This window comes from Larus michahellis, chromosome 3, assembly GCF_964199755.1.
Source record: "Larus michahellis chromosome 3, bLarMic1.1, whole genome shotgun sequence".
In the NCBI taxonomy this organism is placed as follows: domain Eukaryota; kingdom Metazoa; phylum Chordata; class Aves; order Charadriiformes; family Laridae; genus Larus; species Larus michahellis.
Window position 1 is genome coordinate 77,563,546 of NC_133898.1, and position 22,467 is coordinate 77,586,012.

A 22,467-nucleotide genomic window follows, 5' to 3' on the forward strand; every position below is an offset into this window, starting at 1 on the left:
AGGTTGCCTCACTGCCAGCAGAGTTGGGGGCCACGTCCTGCCTCTGTGGTGTCCACCTCCTTCTCATCCCACCCGGCGCAGCACTGGGCGGCATGCCGAGCAGGGAGCGTGCCTCCTCTCCTCTGGGCCTGGTGGTGACAGCAGCTCCTGGCCCTTGGCCAGGATGGCTGTGGCCCGGGAGGAGGCGTTCCGAGGTCTGGGAGGCATCCACTGGTCCAACAGCTGCTCCCAGCTCCTGCGGAGGCGGGGGACGGGGATGGAGCAGCCTGTCGGGTGCTGGAGCATGGCCCCATGGTGGGGAGGGGAAACGGTGGGGCTGCAGGAGATCTCAGCAGTGGCTACGGCATGATGAGACTATGGAAAAACAAATGGGAAAGAGCTCTGTGCCCATTAGTAGTAAGAAGTAAAGATAACTCTTCAGCACAGCAGGTAAGTGCTTCTTGCCATGTCATGGTTTTGCTTTCTTCTTTTCTTCCCCTAATGGAAAGCACTCGCAAAAACAATATTGAAAAATATGACCTCACACCTTTCCAAATCTTGAGGTAATGATGCCATTGCCAAGGTGATCGTCTATATGCCATCCGTAAGCAACAGTAGCAAATATTTTAAATCAAAGCAAGGGGTCACCCCACTGACAGCAGCGCAACAAGAACTTCCCTGGCCTTTGGTGGACTACCGTGTTGGGTGTGTCACGTAAAGGTCAGGCTGAGATTGACCCAGGGAAAATAAGATCGTCCTTGTCACACCGATCTAATAGCACCTACAGCTGTCTTCATCAGATCAGCAGTAATACGGCGATAAGAAATGATCCACTGGAGTAATTTTTTCAGGGAAAAATTTATGCTAGTTGTTGAAGAAAGCAGAGATTATGGTATTTCCGCAGGTGAGATCAAACAATTCAGACAAAACATGGGACTCAAAGAGCTAATAATTGTGCTTTTTGTCTTTAAATGGAACTTTTTGCCTGAGCCAGCATGTTTTGAAATCAGTGGAAAATGGGACCTTTAAGTTATTCAAAACTATTAAAAACCTGATGCCCTAGGATTACGTGATTATGCTTGTCTCAGAAAGGCGGTATTTCTTCATGGATATAGAGTATGACAAGACATCAGGTGACTGCTAATTTTATTCTTGCTCCTGTGCCTCCAGAGACCTGCTTGTCCTTGAAGAAGTCATTTAATCTTCTGGAGCCTCCGCTTCCCTTCCCTGAGCTTCCTCTTCTCACTGACTTCGACAGTGACTGGGCATGAGGCCCCTGTCTCAGTCTTAGCTTCTCAACCCTTCAGTGTTGAGATAAAATTAATGCCATGTGAAAACACAGGACCATTTGGTATTGCGCACCTTGTGGTGCAGAATTAATTGTATATCAGAAAAAGCGGTAGCTGTGGGAATCGTGGTGAGTTTACTGCACAAAAATGTGGTTTGTCTTCTCAAATCTTTCCTAGCTGTTCCTCACTGGATGGAGTGTGGTTGTGTTTGAATTTCTGTTGTTGGTAATGTGATCAGTGCTGAACACAAAACAAAATGAAGTCTGCCTTTCTCCTGAAGGGCTGATAATCCAAGGTCCTGAACCTGGCTACAGTTATGGACATGTTTAATTTCATGAAGATGAGCAGAAGATACTTACTTGGATAGAAAACTACTTTTCAACTATAACAACTATGTCAAGAAAGGTCTTGACTAAAGTTTCAATCATTTGGGGTCATTTTTACTTTTTACACATTCCTCTCCCCATCAGTTTTAGGCTTACTTCACTTAATTTCTGTGGGACAAGTTGTGTGACTAAAGCAGCTTGAGAACAAAAAAAAGGCCTATGTAGGATTTAGGCTATAGAACAGCAGCACTGTGTCCTCACTTCAGCCCGCAACTAACTTTCAGCATTTCCACATTTAACCAACAAAGCATTTAAGAAATCAAGTCAGATAGTACTACTAGGAGGTAAACATTTTGTTTAATTAGGGTCTTACATATTTTCTTGGCTGTGTCCACCATGGAAAAATTTCTGAACCAAAATTTGCAAAACAAGGCTTAGGAGTCACCCATCAATTTCCTTATACAGTCAGGTCTTTTTGAGGAAAAATGGTGTAGAAAGCACACCAATGCCACCAGATCAATTTTATACTTTAAATGCCAACACCTTGAAAGACCGCAGTTACTAACTTGTTTTACACTGTTCCAGAACAGAGAAATAGTTTATTTTGTAGGTTTCCCAGCTCAGAAGAGAGAAAAACATAAGAGTTGTTTTCTTGGACCAAATATGTGCAGACAGGAGCTTGTGGGAACAGGAAATGTTCATGGTTGTGCCCATGATGTGCTGCTGGGTGTCAATTAGCCGTGTCTTCTGGTGGCTATTGATGAATGAACACATCTTAGGAGAAGAGGAGGAGGTTCTGCAGCTGTCACAAGGCAGAATAAAACTTCTGTAGCTTGAGCTTAATCTTGTTTGTGGGGCTTTTATACCTGTCACAAAATGCAGCCTCACTGTTGCTTTATCCCCGATCCTGTACCAATGCGTTGTTCTGTGGGAAAAGTGAGTGTGTCTGCATAAGGCAGAAAGTGAGAGAATGTCTGTAAATATAGTCTGGCAATTTATATATCTGTATGTGGGAAAAGCTAAGTGTGTGTTCTACACATGAAGGGTCAATTGACTTTGTTCTCTACCCTGGGTCTACATCACCTTTCAAGATCTCTTCGAGCACTATTCTGACTCCCCCTAGCAGTCACAAAGTAGACCATAGCACCTTAGTCCATCAGGATACATGTATGCAAACTTTATTTTGTAAATGTTTCTGCATTCAAAAATTTTCACTTAAATAATTGGTTTTGGTAACTTCCTCTATGATTTCCTCCTTAGAGTCAGTGTTGCCAGACGTAGCACATCATTTTGTGGTGAGAAGAGGTAGGTTCAGGGCTTCTCCTGGAGCCTGTCAACAATCCTCCCACTGGCCATAGAAAAACAATGTCAGGCATCCACTCACGTTCTTGAGCAAGAAAGCACACCGATAGTAATGTGGGACCTGTTCATGGAAATAATGCAATATGATTAAGCTTCCCAAAGACATGTATCACAGCATTTTGTTTCTGGTATTTTAATATATTTGAAGAGATGTGCAACTGTCATCAGCAACAAAGCATCTCCCAATCGTTGACCTCCCACAAAAACTCTAGGCATTTTCTATTACAATCCAACAAACAGCATTGAACAATAAAAAGGATTCCAGAAAGTGTTTAAAAATATTTTTCTTGTTGAATCATTGCACAGGCTTTGCTACGTTCAAAGAGTTTGGTATTCAGGTCTTGTCTGAAACTAGTGATGAAAACACCTTTCATCCCTATAAAAGCTGAAGGGCTGCTTTAAGTGCTGTGGAAGCAAGTTCAGCACCTCTTGATGTCAATTTGGTTATATGTAGGTGGATCTGTTTACACTTAATACATACAATGCCTTAATACACTCCAAGACCAAGAGAATTCTAAAGCGGCACTTGCTGAAAGCTTTTCTTCCTTCATCTTGTTCCTCTGAACTTAGCACCTCATTGGAAAGCATAACAGTAAGTTTTCTACCATAGCAATATTTTTATAAAGGCCAATAACATGTATCAAGATGAACTGGAGGATATCCAGCATTCCCTGCTGCTGATGTCTTCATTACAGGACAAATCTAATGCCCATTTGATAACACATGCTGTGTTTTACCTGGTTTGTGCAGTGAGAAGGTTGGCATATTCAGTCACTGTTCCCATACATGTGTTGCCTAACCACTGTGTGGAGAATAGAAAAACATTTGGGGGACTTCTCCTGCCTTTGTTTTGCCCTGGAGTGCTGTTGAAATGCGCAATATCTTAGGGATAATAACAAATAAAAGGAAGGGCAACTCAGTAATTTGCAATTTCTGTCTTTAAGTTGTGCTAGAGTCACCTTGGCCGCTTCAGTGGAGTTGACCTAGACATCTCCAGAGGTGACTATTTACACATTTGGCTGAGGAGAAACAAGAATATGTTGTCTATTTCCCCGTTATACAAGGTCTGGGTGGCAGAGAGAGCTGAAGCATTCGTGGCAAAGAAAGGCTGCGTGCTGTGCTATCAATGCACCAGCTGCACAGCAGCCACCAGGGCTCCATGGAACAGGGAGCACTGGTGCAGCCTCTCTCTCCCTTTGTGGGGTTGGATTTGCTAAGTGTTTAATGTCAGTGAGGTTCACTTGGTGACCAGGCTGGTATTGCCTTTCCTACACAGCCTGTTAAAGTGCACCCGCTATTATTCACCTACTCAATTAACTGCTAAGGAGACAGAGGAAATATGTGCCCAGAGGAGAAAATGAAGCCATCTTTATTTGCTGGCTAATCAAAATCCAATGGCTTTTGAAGACAGTATGAAATGATCATTAATTAGGAGCGATACCTGAATTTGGAGTTCAAAGAACCTTGTACAAGCCAAGACAAAAAGGCCTGGAAGATAGAGCTTGTTCTCTTGGGTTGATGAGGCCTTTGTAAGCTTAGCCAGCATAAACCAGTCTGCATCTAAACTGGACCTGGTCTGAAACACTCCAGTTCCCACAGGTACATGCACCTGCAAGCCAGACATTCAGTGCATTATAGGATATGGGTCCCAAAGAGCAATAGGCTAATGTGGTTTCAGTGTATGGCAAACAGAGGGTCCTTAAATAAGAGTGGATTGAGACCACTACTGACCACTCGTTGCTCTCTCATGCTCTGACATCAAAGAAGCCATCAAAATGCTGGGTAACAACCCAAGCCAAACACTCTCCCCGCTCTCCTTGGGGCATGAGTACTAGAGTATGAGCAAGTTGAGGAACCACCTAAATGACAGGGAGGCTCAAGCTGTGGCCACCACTGTGGACACATCCAGGACCATGTCCATGGAAAGGCTCTGAAGCTGTGCTTATGACGGGGACAGCGGGACAGTCCTGATGTAAAGGGAAGTGGAAAGGGCAGGGGAAACACTGCAGGGGTTGACACCCAGGGCTAGGGGGAAACAAACCACACAGCTGCTGCACAAAACCCACCACATGGCTCAGAGAGGCACCGACGGCGCACTGCCCTGGTGGATGTCCCAGAGCTGAGGCTGCACTTGGTAAAGGCACCTGGGTGAAACGGAGCAGGGAAGAGAGGTGTTGTAGCTGTGGTGTGGAGAAAGGCAGGCTAGGAAGAGGTGGCTACATGGTGACACGTGAGCCCCATGACCTGCAGAGCAAAATCTGCGCAGCCACATAAATTTTTCTAGTGTTTTCTTGTTAGACTTTGCCCCAGAAGGGAGATGGTCAATGTCTTCTACCAACACAGGTCCTATTCCTCCATGTCAGTTGTTTGTCCTGCCAGGGTCTCTGGCAGGGCATCTCTGTCTCTCTGCAGTGACTTCAGTGTAGCCACTGTGGTGAACCAGGTGGGATGTACTTAGAAACCACTTAAAATTAGTATATAAGGCAGTAAAAATAGAAAAAAAATTCATCTCCAAACTAAGAAAAATTTGAAGTCTGCAATTCTCATAACAGTCAGCACCCTTAATAGACCCAATAGAACTTTGCTTTGTTTTCACTAAAAAAGCTCGTTGATTACAAAATATCCTGCCAATTGTGTACAAAGGAGTAGATCTGGGATTCATATATTCCTCTTTCAGAGGAAGTATATCCAAAATATAATACTTGAAGGTATTATAAACGTGAAAGTATATTCTGCAAACACATAAAACCAATGCAGCACTACTGCCTGTTTTTTCAGAACAATAACACTTCAATCTTTGTGAATAGAAATCTGTCTTGAGGCTCAAGTCATAGTTGGACCATGTTTTTGAGAAGAAGAAATTTTGCCAGCAATGTGCTCATTTATTAAAATAATTATGAGGTAACCCAGCCACATATGGGGAAACCTGAGGAAAAGAGAAGAGAGCAACACTAGAGCAACTTAGAAAATATAAAATACAATTTTCTTGGGGTCAAGGAGCTGGAGTATTTCTCCTGGGAAATAAGCACTTTAATATGTGTAGATCTGACCCCAAATACTATCTTAAAGATTAGCCTGAAATATAGTGCTCTGGAAGGGCACGCAGAGAACTCCATGTGATAATTTCCTGGAATTTCTGGATTGAAACAGATAAGAGCTGCATGTCGACATCTGTGAATTGATATGACCTGTAGCTTGCAAGCTGATCAGACTGTGAGCAGCAAAGAACCATGCTCTGAAGCACTTAATAAAGGACTCAATGAGTTAAATTTGGGAAAAAGAAGCAAAAAAAATATAATTTAAGGACTTCCGTTCTACATAGATCGAAGTGATATTTGCAGACTCCCTCACAGACGGACTGCTTCCTGGTGAAACTTACTGTCCTATTTCTACATGCTAAATCGTATTAAAAAGTGCATACTGCTTACGAACCTTCAAGAAAGCAACATCTGCGGTTCCAAGAAGTACAAATATGTGAAAAAATTAGTCTTGTCTACAAATATGCCATACTTTGCACTTTCTCCTTGTGAATGACTTAATTTATGGATTAAAACCTCAAATGAGGAAATATGGACATGATAAATTACATTTTAAGATGCCATGGTTTTGAAGAATATACCTTGAAATTGTACTCCCCATAGTTAAATTGCCATTGCTTTTCACAGGGAAAACTGTAACAAAGCTTCAAGAATATGTGCTTCCTTTTTATTTATAAAGCTTAGATGTTTTCATTGTGCTTTTCCTTTGTAGTCAACCTATATTATTTATACAGGGAAGTCTGGGAACAGGAGCAAAAATCTTGTTAAGGCAAAAAATGGAGTTTTGCCATGGATTTTAATAAAGTCAGACACAGGCTTTACTATGTGTTCTTTCCAGTACCATGCTACTGCCCATGACGATCACAAGTCCTAACAACAACTTGCACTGGAGCAATGATGTAGTTCAGTATGAATAAAGACAAAATTTTTGTGGGAGAAAGGCTATTTAGACCTTCATGCCCATATGGACACATTTTAGTGTTTCAGTACGGAAGTGTTGGGCAAGCATACGGCCAAAAGCTGAATCCTGAAAGCTCGTGCAAAGCACAATGAGAGCCACTGCTATGGAACAAAATCACTTCCTCTCAAATGACTCTCCAGATTTGTCATTCTGAACATACGTGTAGACGGCTTCCCACCAGAGCCCATCTGCTCACAAGTGTGTTTGAATTTCACTTATGACACTAAATATATTTCTCTGAGACAGTAGAATCACAGCTTCATAGAATAAATTTAGGTTGGCTAAAGGTTATCAAGTCTAGTCTTCTGCTCGAGACAGGGCTAACTTCAAAGCTAGAGCAGGTTGCCCAGGGCTTTATCAAGCCAAATTTTCAAGGATGGAGATTCACCAACTTTTCTGTATATGTGTTTCAGTGCTTGTTATAAAAGATGCTTTGCTCATGTCCAGTCAGCACTTCTATTGCTGCAGCTTGGGCCCATTGCCTCTTGTTCTTTCGTTTATATCTCTGGCTCTATCATCTCTGTAATCCCCTGTAGATACACCAGTAGAAAAACGCTATTAGATTCAGTTTCTTGATTTATCTTCTCAAGGCCAGAAAACCCCATGTCCCTCAGTTTTTCCTTTTATATTGGATACTTGACACCCCTAACCACTCTGCTAGTCCTTTGCTGAACTTGCTCCAGACTGACCATACTTCTTTTATACTGGCAGACAGGTGCAAATCTGGACACAGCAGTCAGGGTCCTGAGAGCATCCGCCCTCTTGAAAGTTGGGCTACTGGGGCTCAGGACCAGCATCCTCCTGGAAACTGTGGGCAGAGGCTTCCAGACAGCGCTGTGGGGACACTGCGGCCAGAGATGACATCCCATTCTGTCCCCAGGGAGGTGGCTGATGCCCAGGGCTGGGGCTGTCCCCAGCTGCCCCCAGGCTGCCCTGTTCCTGCCTGGGGTGGTGGGATGGCTCTGGCTACGAGGTCCTGCCCTTCCAATCTGGGAGAGCCCACACTGCTCCTGGTCCACTGGGGTCTCCTGGGAGACCCCATCCCCAGGAGGTCCCTGACAACTCCAGATGTGGCCACACAAGAGCAGAGAAGGGAATAATCCCTTCCCTCAGCCTGATGCTTAAATTCCCACTATCCACCATGATCATTGTTCTCCAGTGGCTAATCCTCTGAGTCACTTCTTCTCCATCCTTCTTTTAGGAGACAGCTTGAATCACCCTTAAAAAGCCTCTCGGGTAAAACGACTGTCATAGTGGTGCCCATTTTCCACCATTTCTATACAATGGCAATAGCAAGGTGTATTTAGGGACACAACTTACTTTACATATCCTGTTTTTAATTACCAAGGTGCTAAAGAGAATGTGTAAAGCACTTGATAATAACATGCACATTAAAGACCTGCTGGAGCATTTATTAGAAGAGCATTTCTTTCTTCTTTAACATGTCAATGTATATAGGGAGGACGGTTTTCCTGTTCCTTTTTAAAAGAAAAATATTAGGCTTTGATTCTCTGGTTTCTTTTCATCTTCTTCTAGCTTAAAAAGCTTCTGGAAAGGAATAAAGAAAGATAGAATAGCAAAGAAATCACAAAAGGAAGATATCAATAAGAAGCACCACTGACTATTCTCTAAGCAGTTTCCAAGCAACTTTTAATGGAAGGTCAGGCACAAGCAAGATAAAGGGAGGAAAAACCAAGACATTATTTCATACAATAAAGTGACTTTGAATGCTGCCGGTTACAGAGGAAATAGATTGGCCAGCCTGAGCACTTATTTATGTTTTTCTGTGAATACAAATGAAAATCCTCTATAAAGGGCACTATCAAATTTGAGCGGGAGTGTTAATTCCAGCAATAGGTTTGCATTACGCCTCCGAGAGGCTTTCATCACTGAATATGAGATGTTGACTCTGTGCTAAGGTAATAATAACGGTCCTGTTGGACTCCCTCAGCTCCTTCTGTCTGACGATCTATAATACTTTTTTGTCTTTAATTCATCATGTCTCACATTTGCAGCTCCAAGTAGATTGCGTATGAGTTATGCGGATGGGGCAACTGAGGCATGGAGAGGTGGACTGACTTTACCAATATTGCCATAACTATCCATAGACATGCTAACATAGATTGCAATGGTCAGAGGTGTCTCTCCAGTCAAAAAAAGACAACCTAACACTGAGACAACCCTGGCTACCCAGCACTGCTGCCTCCTTATAGCAGCTCCCAGTGGAAAGAGACAGAGGCTGTAACTGAAGTGCATATATCCATGTGTGGAAGTTATGTAGCATACTTTCTGCATCCAGCATCTGGCAGCCTTAGACAGTTGGCAGCTGAAATAGTCCTTTCGAACCTGAGTGCCATAGCAGGCAGCCTGAACGCATCTCTTTGGCCTCAAAGACATAGAGCTCGAAGTATCCCTCTGTACTCTGTGACCTGTATCATGGTCAAGGAGTAAAAGATCACGTGTCCGTGCCAAGAAAAGTCCTAGGAAGGAATTCAGGTGTTGATTTGGAGGCCTGAATATTGAAGAAGCCGAGTTATCAATTACCTTGAGAATACTGGCCCATCAAGCAGTGATAGCAAGCGCAAAACAAAACCCTTCTTCTGTAGTTTCAGTTTTGGAGAGAAAAGTTAAGCTGACAAGCTGATGAAGTTTGTTTTGGTAAAGCTTTGCTTCTCGTGGATGGACCATGGCTAATGTCTGCACCAGGATGATACTACAGCCTGTTCCTCTACATGGCACTGACAGTTCTCCCTCCTCATCCAGCCTGTCTTCAGGTTAAAAAAAAAAAAGAAAAGGCAAATGAAAAAACTGTCTGAATTTGAATTTTCAGCCAAAGAAAATATTTTTGCCAGGAGTTACTTATGATGAAGTTCTGGGTCAGAATCCTCTATGCTCAGGTGCCTGAACAAGAGCATCAAGAGTCATTTAGGCACTGAGAGGTCTCCAGCCTTGATCCTGTGTTTAATCTGCTAGTCCCATGTAGAAGTCTTGGATACCTCTAGGACATGCTAGATTCACGCACTACCTATATCTAGGCAACTGAAACCTGCCCTTTCCCTCCCAGCACTGTTAGCTAAGACAGTTAATATTGTCAGACTGCAAAGGCTTTTTGCTATTCGGGAATAGGGTCCACACAGAGCCCCAAGAGAGAGGCTGTGATGAATTGCTACAGCTGAACATGAGTCTTTCAGAAGCTCCTCTCTGCACATGCTCTTATCTGTGCTTTCCGGAGCTGCGGGGTAATGCTGAGGCCACTCTTCTTGCTCTGGGTCCCTGCTTGCCAGGCACAGCTGGTTCGTAATCCAGTCCACTGGGATCCTGAAGCAGGGAGGAGTCACACTGCTGTCCTAGCAATACATGAGAGCTAGTGGCCAGAAAGTCCTGTATTTAAAGTGTGAGATTTGAGTATGAGTTTACATCTTTGATGCCCATAGTACATTTTGTCCAGACAAATTGGTTACAGGTATTAAAATGCTTCTTAACATGATTTCACCTACTGAAGTCTGCTCCACTGCACTCAGCTTTTACTTTTGATTTCCAATCATGTATGTAAGAAGACTTTCTGGACGGCACAAGAAGAAATCTCAGAATTCATCCCACAGTATGCTATGGGTTGGTTATAGTGCGTCTCCCCTGTTCTAAAAATAGACTGAAAGGGGGTTTGAAGGACAGGTTTTGACAAACAAATCTGTTCCTGAGTTCTGAAAATGTGTTACGAATGAGACTGTCTTTCAAGGGTAGCCAATGAACAAGGAAACTGATTTCTGACAACATACACTTATGGAAGAAGCAGATATAGTTACAGCAGATCATTGTCTGTAAAATGCACTCAGTTGTACTTGCAAAATGGTGTGAAAATCTCAGCATTCCTACAGCACTTCTCCTATTAGACACGATTTTTGAAAAAATCACAGCCCTCTCCAAATTGTATGCAAACTGCATGCATCCCAGGCTTCTGCCTGCGAAGAAGGACATCAGTGAGAGCTAATTACATCCTAACTGAGCACGTTGACTTCAGTCTGAAGCAGAGGAGAGATTTTTCACAAGACATGCTCAGCAGCGGATGTAGCAACAAATTCTCAAGGGTGCGATAACTTCTTAGACTGGTACAGCCGTGCCTGCAGTTAGCTTTGAAATAAGACCTTAGCCAGTATGATTTGTTCTATGTATAGACTGATACGGGGGCCAGCAGTCGACCCTCCCTCTGTTATCTTCTCCCAGTGCACTAGACCAGCTTTGTGGTCCAGCCCCACTCAGTCGAGCTCACCTCCTGGGCTGAAACGGGTGATGCATCTGCCAGCTCTAGGTCAGAAGATGGATGTGAGAGGAGATTTCTACCTCAGAGTGGGTTGATACTGGTTCTATATGGGCAGCTCTGCCGTCCCCTGCAGAAGTCTGGTGCCTAGCTCTGAGCACGTGGGCTGTGTTGTGGATAATCAGCTGAGTAGTTTGGCAGGGCAGTGCCTGTCTCTGTTGGCTGCTGGCGGTGCGTGTCCTTCTAAGGCAAAAGGTTAAAAGAATTCAAGCATTTTAATTACAAAACTCTTAGGTTTTTTGCTTGCTTTTAATTTAGGGTTGTGAAAATGTCTTCAATTAAGATGTGAAAAGAACATCTTGAGGCCCATGCAGTTGCATTTGTCTTAACTTAAAATAGTTTGTGGAAGTTATTTGTCATGATTCAATCATGCACTATGTGAGACAGCATTCCTCATGTTTGCTCACTGCACTTCTTCCTGCCTTTATTATCTAATTTCTTTACCTGCTTTTAGGTTTGGTGGTGTTACTTTGAGAGTTACTTGAGATATTTTTCAAAGTAAAAAGATCTGAGCAGCAGACAGCAGCTGGGCATCTTTGTGGGACCACAGTATGTGTGTGTTCCACAGAACTACTTGCTCTCTTGTTTCTGAGGCCAATTTAAAGCTCTCGTCCCAGTCTCCATGAAAAATCTTCGAGTATTTTAGAGACCGCCTCAGCTGGAGCCGGGCTTCTTTTGAGCCAACAAAGCTAATGGTGCCTAATAAAACTCCTTGTAGCTAAGGAAAAAGCATGACTGGATGAAGTCTCTGAGTGGAATTAACTACCAGAAGGAATGAGTTTAAGCCCAGTCTAAGTTGGTTTTGAAGCAGCTGAAAACATTTTAAAAACAATCTTCTTGCAATAACCAAAGACAAGAAATTAACAGCAATAATAACAGGAAATTTAGGGCTTCTAACCGGTCCTCACAACGGGCTTTTAAGAAAATGTTAGTAATAGGGACAAGAGGTAAGGTAATATCATGGCTATAAAGACAAAGGACTGCAGGTAGGAACAAAGACATCCATCTTTCTAACTGTGGCTTGCAGGGCAGTGACCTCTCAAGCAGCAGCATTTGGAGATGAGTTATCTTAAATAGGATTTAAAACATCAATAATACAGATCCACCATTTAATTCCTAACCCATCTCCTCCAGCCCAAGTACAAATCTTGTCTTCTCTTTCCTATAACGCTTAATGGATGTTTAGTCACCACTTCAGGATTTATCTAGCTAAAACACGACTCTTAATTTTTACTTTCTACATCTTCTTTTCCCAACACTGTACCCAGCTTATCATCCTGTGGTCAGGACAGTTCTTAGCCTTACACTTCTCCCAGCTTTTGGCAGGGGAGTGAATGTGGGACATCTTACCCCAGACCTCCTGGGGGCTGCCATGCCCACCCTGACTCCAGTCCCATGTTCTTCCTCCCTCTCATGCCCTTTGTGCTTCGGTGAAAGCATGTCAGGCAGTTCAGCGAGTCATGCTGCTTCAAGACAAACCTGATGTTTCTGGAAGATTTTGGTTTCAGCTGGGTTGTTTCTGTGAAGAACCTCACTGTGAGGTTTCATGGACTGTAGAGTCAGTACCTGAGGAGAAAACGGTTTGGACTTCAGCTAGGTTAAGGTGCTACAGAAGGGTACCTAAACTGATGACATTTTTCTATGTAATTTATGCAAAATGTAGCCTTTACTGTTCACCACACAGCTTTTGTTACTGCAAAATTATCATCCCTGGTCTTCATTAAACACTGTCCTGTCTCATGAGTGCTGCTGCAAGGACCATTATCTCATCCTGTCGGATTCCCCAGACAACCCTTCCCTATGCAGCCTCCACCAATTCCCCATTTTTCTGCTTCATGAAACACTTCAAACTCAGGGACCTTCCTGGGCTTTTTTATCCTGACTCAACAGTTCTTAATTGCTCTCAAAATATCTACTTTCTTCTCCAGTTGCACCCTGCTGCTGTCATATGCTCAGTTTCAAGATGCTCTTGCCCATGTAGTTATCCATGTTAGCGAAGCTTCCACATATCCATGTTATTTGAATTTGCTTGGGAGTTTTGCAAGTTAGGACTTTAAAAATGAATGTAAATGGAATTAAACTAAATAAAATAAAACTTCCAGGAGGAGTTTTTTGGCTTGGCAGACTTCAATGCAGACTGAAGAAACCCATTTCTCTGCTCCGATGTTTGTTTTTATGAAGCCATTTTGTATATAACGATGTGATGATATGTTACTGTGGATGTAGCACTAAATATAGCATGAGAATATGTGTGCTATTTAAAGTGATCATGAAAGAGTGTGTAGTGGGGGCTGCACTTGCTGTATGTGCAGTACCCTATTTATAACAGACATATAGGATGGATTTAGTGTCCTAGAATTAGGCATTTGAACTGAAGACTTGTAAGGACATGGTGATAAGGCTAAACAAGCCAGAGTATCTAATGTGTCAAAAGGAATACTGAATTAATGAAATGAACACAAAATTAGTTTGTTTTTTTCTATAGTAACAAAAAAGCACCTCTGTCTTGATTTCATTTTACACCTAAATTTAGTAGTCAGTATTAAATATGGCCTTGATCTTGCAATTTATGGTGCCTGGGTTTTTTGCACCTACAAACAAGTCAAGCGAAGTCAAGCGACTCATGGGCTAGTGCTGGTAGGTTCTGCCAGTAGCCGTGTGTTAAGGGAAAAGATAGTGATTTGTTTTTCCAGAGACTGCTCCCTCTCGCTTCCTTCAGAATGCTTGACCACACCTTGTTACAGTTTTGATAAATTTTCTTGACCTGGTGACTTCCGTGCAACCAGATGGAGAAGCTGAGTGTCTACTTTCTCACCTATGACTGAAGAGAAATTATTTTTTTCCTGGCTATTGCACAGACTTCTTCTATACTGTTCTACTGCACTTTTCTTTGACATTATCTCCAGTGCTAACATCCCTGACGTATAAACTTCCTTCACAAAGAATTTAAGTTTGGCCATAGGCCATTGGTTTTGGACAGTGAACCTATTTGAAGTAGGCATGTGACTTGCAGATTGATCTTGGAGACCAACAAAGGATGTGTTGAGGAATTTCATTTCCCTGTAGCAGTAAAAGTAAATTACTTGGTTGATTTGTCACAAGTTAAAAAATTTTGGCTTACCTGAGAAGATGAAACACACAAAATCAGAAAATAAAAGTTATACACAACTCTGACTTCTTCATCTGTATGTCGTTCTGAAAAAAATCATTACAAGTATAAATGTGAACACAACTTAAAAGATTTTTAAAACTCTAAGCGGCAAAAATATAGTTATCATATTTTGAGAGATTGACTGCATATGCAGCAGTACAGAATTTTGTTCTTAATTGCATCATTCCTTCAAAGATTATAGAGGTTTTCTTGGCTTCCAGAAATAGCAAAGGAAGCACAGGGACATACCATCTGCCTTGCGCAAAGAAACCTTTTTCCAGCACCTTTTCTAAGTCCACAATCTTCTGATCCAACATCCTTTGATTCCTGAAGGAAGGAGTACAGGGTTAAGCTGGTGGATGTCTCCATGCCCTCTTCTACTGATGGTCTGGATGGAGACATGTCGGTGGCAATCCTGCCCTGTAGGATTCAACCCAAGCTTCCTCAGCTGAATGCCATAGCTGGTTCTGGGTCTGAGCCAGCTGTTGCAGCAAGGTGAGGAGGAGCTGACACTCCTTGGACTGTGCAGGAGGGATGTCTTCTCCTGAAGTTCGATGCCCCTGGGAGCACACAGGGCCTCTCTGGTTTGCACGGCACCTCTGTCCCCCCAGTCAGCCTCACTGTCCAGTCCAAGGTCCAACACACAAGGAGAACTCAACATTTAAAAGCCCCGATCTGAACTGAAGTCTCTGTCTGTCTCTACTTTGTTCCTGTCTCTACTTTGACCCTGACCTAGGTACACCACTTCTCAAAGGTGCTACGGACTTAACTCTAAATATGCTAGTTTCTTTCTCCCATTTACATCATGCAGTTCCCATTAACACACATGAACAATAACTTAGCATGTGTTTAGAGACCCCTGTTGTCATACTTCTGTGTCCTTAAAGAAATCCTTTTAAAAGAATTCAGGAAAACTAAGGAGTTTCCTTGAATCCTTCCTTGCCAGGCTCATGAGTCTCTTATCAACTCCATCATGAGAACCCAGACATGCTACAGCTGCCGGTGACTTCAAAAAACAGTGACCTACATGCTCATCAGCACTACAGTCATGTAGGGTGTTTTTAGCTGAAGGCCCATGACCATCATGCGGTGAAACGCAGACCATGGCCTGGACCTGTGTGATGCATTCAGGTTCTGGCCCAAAGGCTGCTTCTTCGCACCCAATAGTGCGGGAAAGCTGCAGCATCTGTTCCTGCAGAAGTGAGAAGGGACACTTTTTTTCTGTTCATTATCCTTTATATATTGATGCCTTATATAAAAGATACCAGCATTTTATGTGATCTAGAGCCTATGCACTGTGTTACTATTACAATTCCAGTCCTCAAAAGAGGTTTCTAGGTCTGGATTGTCAGTAAGAGGAACTGAATATACCTTTGGAAGTCTGGCCCCAGATGCTAAGCAGAGTGTAACCAGGCTCGCAGCACTTGTGAAAGTCCAACATTCAGACCTCACAGGAAACTTGAGGCAAAGGTTGGAGTGGGACCCAGGACTTGTTTCCAGGTTTCTCTGGCCCAAGATGAACATTCCTGTTTACTCAAGAGAAGCATGCCACGTTCAGCTCCAAGTGTAAAGGAAAACTTGGTCAGTGCAGAGTTACCAAGACTGTAGCTTGGCAAAGATACTGGATAAAAATACCAACTCTTCTCATGAGATTTAATAACTGTCAGTAGTCAAGGTGAGGCCTGTTTGAAACTCTATTTTAAAGGGTTTTATTTAGTGAAGCTAAAGCATTTTTATCAAGAAGATGGAGAACTTTTTTGACAAGAGATGGAAACTTATTTTCTAATACAGGCATCGGAACACACCTGTCCCTCCTAGTTGGCCACATACTTGGAGTGCCAGAAGACGTCATCCCCTTAGTCATAGGTATAAAAGCTTCTAACAGCTCTCCTTTTCTGCAGAGGGTCTTGATATTGGTCTGAGGGGCACTGTGACAGTCACGGACAAGCCAAGGTGAGGGTTGGCAGCTGGGAGCAATGCCTGGAGGAGATCATGATGAGCCTCCCAACCCTGGGTTCAGTCTAACCGAGGCCAGGCATAAGTGTGGTGAGAGCTGCCCCAAACCTGGACAACCTTGACCAGTACTACTTCTGAAAACGCTTTCAGAGTTTGCAATGTTTTGTCTGGCTCTGACAGCAGTCTCCGCACTGGAGGGACCGTGAGGACAACTGCCTCCTGGTGTCATCCAGATAACGGGGTGATGGTCTGCAGCTAGCTCTGTCCTGCTACCAGCCTTCATGAGGCTGGAGATGACTCGGCTTCACAAAATGGCTTGTACATGGATTTTCCATGCGCTGTGGCATAGGCACTCCCAAACTTTTCTGCAGAATTAGTTTTTGGCTTAATGCATGGCTGGGCCTCTTGACATGACTGAGCTCTACTATTGTGAAGAAATGAAGGGGGGGTGTCTTTTTTTTTTAAATAGCTGATAATGTGGCATCTTTGGCCTGTCATCTCCTGCACCACAGTGGAGAGCAGGGACCTAAGCAATGACTGAAACTCTGAATAGAAAACACTATTGTTTCATTCCTTTTTTAAAAAAATGAATATTACAGGGGCTAATTGCATGATTTAACATTTGAAAACTTTGCATTCCTCCTCTGCTTTGGAGAGTAAAAGGGCCTATTATCATTTCCAGGCCAGATGTTTTAGTTTATTGAGCCTGTTTGATCCCTGCACCTGTCTAAGACCAGCAGTTGCTGGATTAGTGTAAGGAGCTGAATTAAAAAATCTGGACAACTGTTACTGAACAAGTGAATGGTGTGAAAATGAGCAGGCTTTTGGTATAAAGGATTTACTGTTTGTGACACAAGGCAGTACACATCATTTATAGTGCGAAATGAGCACGCAGCGTTCATTCTGCATGTCCATGTGCTGGAATATACATTACAAAGTGACAATTACAGGAACTTCCAGCGAGGGAAAAAAAGGGAAGGGGGGAGTGAGAGAAGCAGGGGACACATTACACCATCCATCTGTGAGACAGCCGTTCAGTTACAAGGAATTATATATTATTTCTGGTGGATTACGCTGATTATAAAAAGAAGAATTTGGTTCCTGCCCCCACAGCGAACGTTGCTGTGCATCCTGAAGGAAGCAATGGCTTTTCACTTGCCCCTTTCCTATGCCGTGCCTCTTTCTTTTGCTCCCTGCTCCCTCAAACACAACCATTGGATATGTTTTCTTTCCTCCTGTTTTTCCTGTTTTGACTAAAATGCACTGTGCCGTGTGACTTATAGAAGTTGTTTAATGTCTCAGTTCTTTGCCATATAGCTGCAAGTATGGCCAGCCCTAGCGGGTCGCAGACCAAGATCCATCTTGCCTGGTAACCTGTCTCTGACAGCTGAGATTAAGCGGACAGTTAGTGTTCGTACAGCTTTACAGCTTAAAATTCCTCAAAACAACTATGTCTCAAACATACACTCTAGAGGACGAACTGCAAGAGGTGGCTTGTTGGAAAGCTGCTTCACAAACTGCCATTGTAAAATTTGCTTTTACAAAAAAATAAAAAGAAAAACAACCGTAGTGACTCTGTGACTTCCTGAATCGTGGTTGCAAACCAGTGTAATACAGAGTGTCATGATTTGTGTTTGCAATCACTGATTTCTGCCAATCAAGCTATAAATCTTTCTGGCTCTTATTATCACCAATTTGCTGCTTATGTATATAGCGGAGCCTAAAGATTAGGGGTAGACGTAGGTGTGAGAATGGCAGTTAAGTGAAAATGAACGGTTCCCCTGCTGTGTGAGGTGGGTCTTGGATCATTTATTGCACTCCACACACACAGAGGTAACTTCCTTCCCGGCTCCCCCACTCCTCCCAGCCTTGCCTATTAAATCTGCCCTTTCCATTTGGAAAATGGCAAACATGTATTCAAATACTCAGCACGAGGTTGTTCCTGCCCTGCCTCTGCAAAGTTCATGCCTAAAGTTGTTGAGATTAACAACAGTGGATGTTAATTCTGCTTTATAGGTAGAAACATAGAATCATGGAATCATAGAATTGTCTAGGTTGGAAGGGACCTTGCAGATCATCTAGTCCAACCATCAACCTAACTCTGACAAAAACCATCACTAAACCGTATCTCTCAGCACTATGTCTACCTGTCTTTTAAATACCTCCAGGGATGGTGCCTCAATCACTTCCCCGGGCAGCCTGTTCCAATGCTTGATAACCCTTTCAGTGTAAAAATTTTTCCTAATATCCAGTCTAAACCTCCCCAGTGCAAAATAAAGTCACTCATCCAGCATCAAACAGCTCAATCTACGGTAAGACGTGAAACCAAACATCCTGTGTGACAGCTCAGAGGTCTAACCCCAAGTTCATATGCCCTCCAGCCTTCTCAGTAGCATTTTCAACGTCTTACTTATCTGTATGCACCGACCCTGTATTTGTGCAAACAAACTGATCTAAGGGGTTATGACTTGGGCAAGGACATCCTTGTGTGCCTAAATGCAAAGGTAGGTTTGGTCTCTGTTCATTAGTAACCTTTTTTATGCCCAGAGAGAAGACAGCTTGTGAGGCTTGTTCAGAGGCTGGTATGATAGAGGCAGGACCTGCTTCTTCCCAGCACCTTCTTAGATGCTGTTGCAAAGGGACTGAGCCATTGCCCAGGCAGGTTGCTGACAGTGGACCCTGATGTGCTGACGGTGCAGATGTTCTCTGCATTTGGAAGACACTGTGTGTGGGGAAAGCTTAGAAATCAATTAGTTCCACATTTCAAAAGGTATGTTTGTGCGCCCTGTCTCTCATTGCCATGTTTTACTGACATAGGTTCCTAAACTCCATGACTTCCAGTGGACTAGTGCCTAAAAACCTGTAAAACTCTGGCTTCTGGTCAATTATGACAATTAGAAAGCAAGAATAGCTCATCACAAAATGTCCTACATTGATGCAGCTGGACAACTGCAGTTTGGTCCTGCTGCTTATCATAATACTTCACACACATACAGCTAGTAAAATGACAAAAGCTTAACATCAGATACTTTCAGCATCTTTATATAAAGTCTTTGAATAAGGAGAAAAACTTATTTTATTTAGGAAAACTTATTTTATTTAGGAAAAAAATACTGTTTTTTCATTCAGATTACAGATGATGCACTTTATTAATTACTTATTAATGTGTTTTTTAATTGCTGTTTTTTAATATGGATATAGTTACAAGTTTTAGCTAGAAAATAGAGTAAGTACAAATGTTTGTGCAGGTATTTTTTGTTTTGGTTTAGTTTTGCTTTTGAAGTAATTGCTGTTTTTAAAGTGTTTAACTTGTGCAAATACACAAATATGTATATGCCTGTAGCCTGTCTGTGTATGTAATCCTGTATGTAAAAGACTAGTTTTTCTTTTCCTGCCTCCATTCTGTAATGAAAAAGTATTTAAGTGGGAACTAATTTTACATTTTATTGTTATTTTACATTGGAAAAATTATGTTTTTATTAAAGATCTTCTTAAAAGTCTGATTTTTTTTTTTTGTTATGATAATCAAGCTAAAGGAACCATATAACCAAATGAGATATGGCTGGCTAAGTTAAACTTTGGTGTAATTGTCCTAAAACTGGTTGTTGCGTGCAAAATGAATGGAGCCGTTGAAACTGGTTATTTGCTTTATTTAAAAAATAAAATTATTAAAATGTTGTATTGAGTAAAATTCATCTCTTAAGTGCCCTGCTGATTTCAGGTCTGCAATGTCATCATGCAGCAGCACTTCCGGGACGTCGGTTTATAATAACCGAGCTGGGAGCTTTTCTGTTTGGCGTCACCAGGAGGCTGCATACAGATGTCCCAGCACAAGGCATTCAACAAGCACTCTGCTGGTCCGGTACTTCCATAGTCACCTCTGAGTTCCTCAAAACAATTCGTCAGCAATGCTCTCTGCTCCTGAACTCATCCAGAGTATATCACTGGCATGAAAAATGCTTTTGTGTTCTGACACTAACTTGTTGGCATGTCTCTCATTTACAAGACAGTTAGTTTAATTTCTCCGGCTCCAGAACAGCTTTTATGATTATCAGCTACTCTGAGCCCCTGGAAATAATGGCACATACATTCCCCTTGTTGGATCAAACTCTTGTGCCCTGTCCTCTCTACGAAGAATCTGCGGAATACCTGCAAGGCAGGGGTCAATTGCACGAGGGCACCTGCTAATAAAAATTCTGGTAATATCAAAATGTCCCATGTTATTTGTATGAGAATGCAAGAGTTCCCCGTAATGTAAATAAGAAATGGAAATTCATGACTGGCTCCCGTTGGCCATGGTGGCCCTAAGTGGTGTTTGCTGCTGTAGTGGCTGATGTTGCTTATGTCCAATTCCCAGCTAACCACAAGATCCAGTAAGGAAAAAAATGGTTGCTACCTGTGATTATGGACTGCTGCGCAAGAGGTGACTGGAACCCAGGCAAGGCAAGGCTCCCAAGGGTCCTGCTTGAGTTGGGCACTTCCTTGAAGAGTGTTACGTGGGTACGAAATTCTCACATGGCCTCCTACAGCAGGAGAGCAGTGCATGAGGCTGTTGCGAAACCTGTAGTGTCTTTGTCACTATGTATTTTAACTTTAAACTACTCATACAGCTTTTATCAGAGCGCCGAGCCCTCTGAGGGATAGCCGAATGACACGCTGCCTTTGAAGATAAGGTGGTATCGCTGGCAAGACATCAATAGACAAAACATGAAACTCACCTGGCCTGTCTTGTATGTCACCCAGCCCTGTTTTAGGCACCAGCCCTTAATGAAAATCCACGGCTTTTGTTGGTCTGTGGCTAATCCAGGCTGAGAAGGAAGGCGAGCTGCAGAAACACCATTTCCCTTGTATGGGAAGGATTAAAGGTGCCAATTTTGACATTCTACATATTCTTAAAATTCTTGTGCTGTCTCTAAATGAGGGGGGGGAAAGGAAAAAGAAAACAAAAACAAACCCAAGGGACTGCATTGTGTGTGCTGAGCCTGAGCTACAAACCTGCAAGCCAGAGACACATTTTGTCACTTTGCACTTGCGGTTTAAACGCACACTAATCCTTCCAACACAGTGTTGAGTAAGAAAGAAGTAAACAGGCTAATGCCAAAATCCCCCTGTTTATAGGATTACTCAATGTTAAGAAAATGACTCGGGTCCCTGCGCTGGGGAGTGGGTGGGAAGAGGGAAACCCCTTCCCAGTGGGGAAAGGGGGTGCAGATGCAGACCTTGGGGTGCCGGGTTCTTTGTCAGATGGTGAGATGGTAGAGAAAGGGAAAAAAATACTACTCCCTTTCAAGCGTATTTAAGCAATATGCACCAGGAGTAAGTATCTGCATCTTCTCCCCGAGTGGCGGAGAGTTTATATTTAACACTTCTGTGAATTAACCACATAGCCGAACTCAGAAATAATTAGGACCTGGTTCCTGACAGCCTGCCATTGTTAATTTATATGCCAAAGTTCGTAAATATTTCAAACAGAACCAGTATGGAACAGAGTTGAATTCGACACACATTCAGGAGTGTGCCTCTTGCAGCAACTCCTGTTTTCCTTTAAGGTTAATTTAGCTAAGTAATTCTGTGGCACTAGGCTGTCCATACTGGTTTATCTTTCTAAATGATTCAAATAAATGTTCCCAGTTCACTTATAATCAGCCTGCTTATGAATTGTAGCAGACTGAACTAAACAGCTTCGTTGAGGTAGCTGAAGCCTAAAGAGGCCGGAGTTGGGTAGCACCTGGATGGATGTGGCCTTGTAGAAAACACTTGAATCTCACCGCTTCTGCTCTGTAGTGTGTCAGTAGATTTTTGTGATTCCCTGAAACTGACCATTTTAAAAAATTTTGAGATGTATGTGGGACAAATGTTGTTTACGGCTCAGGATGGTTTATGTGACGTTGGAACCAGTGAGGAACAGGTGAATGAGCACGGCACTAGCTCAGGTCTCACCTTGGCCACAGAAGTGCAGAAGCAGGGAGGGACGCAGTGGATGTTTTTTACCTAAGTTATGTTACCTTAACTGTCAGGGAACTTCTATTGGCAAGTAGTTTCTTCACAGTTTATTAAATAATCTGTGGGTTTAGTAAGAAGAGACTGAAA

General features: G+C 42.7%; 1 long non-coding RNA gene across 1 annotated transcript; it reads left to right on the top strand.

Moving 5' to 3' along the window:
* Positions 1-245: 245 nt before the first annotated feature.
* LOC141740097 (uncharacterized) lies at positions 246-21,313 on the top strand. Its single transcript, XR_012585882.1, has 3 exons — positions 246-429; positions 20,099-20,877; positions 20,988-21,313. It is a non-coding gene; the product is annotated as an uncharacterized LOC141740097 (long non-coding RNA).
* The last annotated feature ends 1,154 nt before the right edge of the window (positions 21,314-22,467 follow it).